Source organism: Oncorhynchus nerka, unplaced genomic scaffold, assembly GCF_034236695.1.
Source record: "Oncorhynchus nerka isolate Pitt River unplaced genomic scaffold, Oner_Uvic_2.0 unplaced_scaffold_6577, whole genome shotgun sequence".
Classification (NCBI taxonomy): Eukaryota; Metazoa; Chordata; class Actinopteri; order Salmoniformes; family Salmonidae; genus Oncorhynchus; species Oncorhynchus nerka.
The window spans coordinates 1-5,000 of NW_027034739.1; the positions used below are offsets into that span (position 1 = coordinate 1).

The window sequence follows — 5,000 nt, forward strand, 5'->3', positions numbered from 1 at the left end:
GACAATAGCTTGAATGAAAAGATGAAGGATACATACAGTCAGGAGAGAAGAAAGCAGGGCGGAGAGAGAAGGTTGCTGGAGCGTTAAGCTGCCACAGAGACAGATGGCAAACTGTCAATCCCATATAGACTCCCTACTGGAACACACAGTGGAGAACATCATATAGACTCCTACTGGAACACACAGTGGAGAACATCATATAGACTCCCTACTGGAACACACAGTGGAAGGCATCATATAGACTCCTACTGGAACACACAGTGGAAAGGCATCATATAAGACTCCCTACTGGAGCACACAGTGGAGAGACTCCTACTGGAACACACAGTAGACTCCCTACTGGAACATCATATAGACTCCCTACTGGAACACACAGTGGAGAGAGCATAACCACAGTGGAGAGAACATCATATAGACTCCCTACTGGAACATCTATAGACTCCCTACTGGAACACACAGTGGGAGAACATCATATAGACTCCCCACTGGAACATCATAGACTCCTACTGGAACACAGTGGAGAGACATCATATAGACTCCTACTGGACTAGACTCCTACTGGAACACACAGTGGAGAGAACACCATATAGACTCCCTACTGGAACACACAGTGGAGAGAACACCATATAGACTCCCTACTGGAACACACAGTGGGGAGAACATCATATAGACTCCCTACTGGAACATCATATAGACTCCCTACTGGAACACACAGTGGAGAGAACATCCACTATAGACTTCCCTACTGGGACACCATATAGACTCCCACACACACACAGTGGAGAGGGGAAACACAGTGTGACTCCCTACTGGGACTCCCTACTCAAGGTTGACCTGTCTCAGGGTCAAGGTTGACCTGTCTGTCAAAAAGATGGAACCCAGAGGACGGAGATCCATCCATCCATCTATCACTTCCCCCTCTACTTCATTCCCTGCCCTTGTTCCTGTAGTTGTTCCTGTAGTTGTTCTATCTATCTTTCAGTCCCTTCTTTTCCCTGCCTCTCCTCTTCCCCCCTTCTGTTCCCACATTTCTCCAACTCCTTCCATCCAGCTTTGTCCTTCCCTCGTTCCCCTACCTTGGTTGATGACAGCGTTCTCCTTGGTTACCCTGGTGATGTAGGTATCCGGGGAAACACAGAAGTCGCTGGCCGTCTGTGAAGGAGAGACCATATGACCGTCACACAACCACAATACAGCCACACACACACAAAACCATAATCACAAAAAAATGTATCACAACCACAACACAACCAAACATAGGGTTCAGATCAAATTAAAAGTAAGGTATCTTAGATCTTAAGGGTGATGGACTTACATAATCATTCATCTACACTACTTTGTCTAAGCCAATAGAAATCCAGTGAAATTATGTCATGTCACAGGAAACTGCCGTTGTCCTAGCAACACGTTTCCATGGAGACACTCACCGCGGCAGCTGCCAGCTCCAGTCCCAGAGACCCCCAGCTGATGATGAGAGTCAGAACACCCAACAAACACACCCTGAGAGAGAGAGAGAGAGAGAGAGAGAGAGAGAGAGAGAGAGAGAGAGAGAGAGAGAGAGAGAGAGAAAGAGGTATTAACACCTTATAAATGTTCAACCCTGTGAAATCACTGTGTGTGTGTGTAAAACAACGTGGGGTTGAGTCAGAGACATGCAAACACACACAACCTGTGAAATGTGAGTCATGCACACAAGATGGGCTTAATGTGTCCTCACTCCACTCTGTCAATCTCTATCTCTATCTCTCTCCCTACCCTCTCTCTCTCACCCTCTCTCTCACTCTCTCCCTACCCTCTCTCTCACCCTCTCTCTCTCTCGCTCTCTCCCTCCCTGCCTCTCTCTCACCCTCTCTCTCTCTCGCTCTCTCCTCTCTCTCTCTCCTACCCTCTCTCTCTCTCTACCCTCTCTCCTCACCTCTCTCTCTCCACTCACTCTCTCTCCTACCCTCTTTCGCTCTCTCCTACGCTCTCTCTCTCTCTTCTACCCTCTCTCTCTCTCCTATCCTCTCGCTTTCTCTCCTACCCTCTAGCTCTAGCTCCCTCCTACGCTCTCTCTCTCTCTTCTATCCTCTCTCACTTTTTCGCTCTAATCATCCCTCACTCTACCAGCCTAAACTCCTCTCTCCCTCTAATCATCCCTCGCTCTACCAGCCTAAACTCCTCTCTCTCCCTCTATTCATCCTCGCTCTACCAGCCTAAATTCCTCTCTCCCTCTAATCATCCCTCGCTCTACCAGCTAAACTCCTCTCTCCCTCTAATCATCCCTCGCTCTACCAGCCTAAACTCCTCTCTCCCTCTAATCATCGCTCTACCAGCCCCCTGAAAGCTCCCTCTCTCCCTCTAATTATCCTCGCCTCCCAGCCTAAACTCCTCTCTCCCTCTGGGCATCCCTCGCTCTCCAGCCCTAAACTCCTCTCTCCCTCTAATCATCCCTCGCTCTACCAGCCTAAACTCCTCTCTCCCTCTAATCATCCCTCGCTCTACCAGCCTAAACTCCTCTCTCCCTCTAGTCATCCCTCGCTCCTACCAGCCCTAAACTCCCTCTCCCTCTAATCAATAACTCGCTCTAACCACTCCAGAGTTTAACTCTCTCTCTCTCCGTCATGTGGTGTGGCTCACCCAATCAGAGTGCCTTTAGAGTTGCGTATCCCTCGAACAGAACCAGCAGACAGATCAGAACATCAAACAGCAGCAGTCAGGTATACCACCTGTCAAATATATAACACAATATATAACACTATATAACACTCTACCAGCCTAAACTCCAGAAGTTAGCTAACACCCATATTCTCTGTGGTAGTCATTGTAGTGTGGCTCACCCAATCAGAGTATATAAGTTGCGTACAATATATAACACAGATATATCATAACACAAACAGCCATAAATCACTATACCAGCCACCTGGAAATATATAACACAATATATAACACTATATATAATACTATACCAGCCACCTGGAAATATATAACACAATATATAACACTATACCAGCCACCTGGAAATATATAACACAATATATAACACTATACCAGCCACCTGAAAATATATAACACAATATATAACACTATACCAGCCACCTGGAAATATATAACACAATATATAACACAAATATAACACTACATATAACACTATACCAGCCACCTGAAAATATATAACACAATATATAACACTATACCAGCCACCTGGAAATATATAACAATATATAACACAATATATAACACTATACCAGCCACCTGGAAATATATAACACTATATATAACACTATACCAGCCACCTGGAAATATATAACACAATATATAACACAATATATAACACCATATAACACTATACCAGCCACCTGAAAATATATAACACAATATATAACACTATATATAACATAATATATAACACTACATATAACACAATATATAACACAATAACATAACACTACCTGAAAATATATAACACTATATATAACACTATATATAACACTATATAACACAATATATAACACTAAATAACACTATATATAACACAATATATAACACCATATAACACCATATAACAATTTATAACACTATATATAACACTATATATAACACTATATATAACACTATATAACACAATATATAACACTAAATAACACAATATATAACACAATATATAACACTATATACAACACACTATATAACACAATATATAACACAATATACAACACTATATATAACACTATATACAACACTATATATAACACTATATACAACACTATATACAACACTATATATAACACAATATATAACACTATATATAACACTATATACAACACAATATACAACACTATATATAACACTATATATAACACTATACCAGCCACCTGGAAATATATAACACAATATATAACACTTTATATAATAGAGTCAGGTACAAATATATAATATAACACAACATATAAGATAATACTAACCCTGTATGGTACATGTATACAGCTGTAACTCACCTGTACCAGTCAAAGGCTTCCGTCTTGAAGGCCAGGTCTTCTAGGGAGATCTCAGTGTTACTCCAGAAGGGGATGTCCACCATGAGTCTGACCAGCTCATCCAGCTGACCCTGGAGCTTCTGGACGATGGACACGTAGTCAGTCTGTTCAGAGTAGACCGTCTCCAACTGGACCAGACCTCCCTCCACTGTCTGGTTCAGAGACAGGGCGCTGTCCGTCACCTACAGAGACAGAGAGAGACACATAGTCAGTCTGGTCAGAGTAGACCATCTCCAACTGGACCAGACCTCCCTCCACTGTCTGGTTCAGAGACAGGGCGCTGTCCATCACCTACAGGGACAGAGAGAGAGAGACATAGTCAGTCTGGTCAGAGTAGACCGTCTCCAACTGGACCAGACCTCCCTCCACTATCTGGTTCAGAGACAGGGCGCTGTCCGTCACCTACAGGGACAGAGAGAGACACATAGTCAGTCTGGTCAGAGTAGACCGTCTCCAACTGGACCAGACCTCCCTCCACTGTCTGGTTCAGAGACAGGGCGCTGTCCGTCACCTACAGAGGCAGAGAGAGAGAGACACATAGTCAGTCTGGTCAGAGTAGACCGTCTCCAACTGGACCAGACCTCCCTCCACTGTCTGGTTCAGAGACAGGGTGCTGTCCGTCACCTACAGAGACAGAGAGAGAGAGACACATAGTCAGTCTGGTCAGAGTAGACCGTCTCCAACTGGACCAGACCTCCCTCCACTGTCTGGTTCAGAGACAGGGCGCTGTCCGTCACCTACAGAGACAGAGAGACACATAGTCAGTCTGGTCAGAGTAGACCGTCTCCAACTGGACCAGACCTCCCTCCACTGTCTGGTTCAGAGACAGGGCGCTGTCCGTCACCTACAGGGACAGAGAGAGACACATAGTCAGTCTGGTCAGAGTAGACCGTCTCCGACTGGACCAGTCCTCCCTCCACTGTCTGGTTCAGAGACAGGGCGCTGTCCATCACCTACAGAGACAGAGAGAGAGAGAGAGACACA

The 5,000-nt window shown here is 44.6% G+C and overlaps 1 long non-coding RNA gene across 1 annotated transcript; it reads right to left on the minus strand.

Annotated features, from left to right (window-relative positions):
• Window positions 1-850: 850 nt before the first annotated feature.
• LOC135566232 (uncharacterized) lies at window positions 851-2,648 on the minus strand. Its single transcript, XR_010462010.1, has 3 exons — window positions 2,620-2,648; window positions 1,428-1,500; window positions 851-1,152 (listed from the first exon to the last, which is right to left on the minus strand). It is a non-coding gene; the product is annotated as an uncharacterized LOC135566232 (long non-coding RNA).
• Between the last annotated feature and the right edge of the window lie 2,352 nt (window positions 2,649-5,000).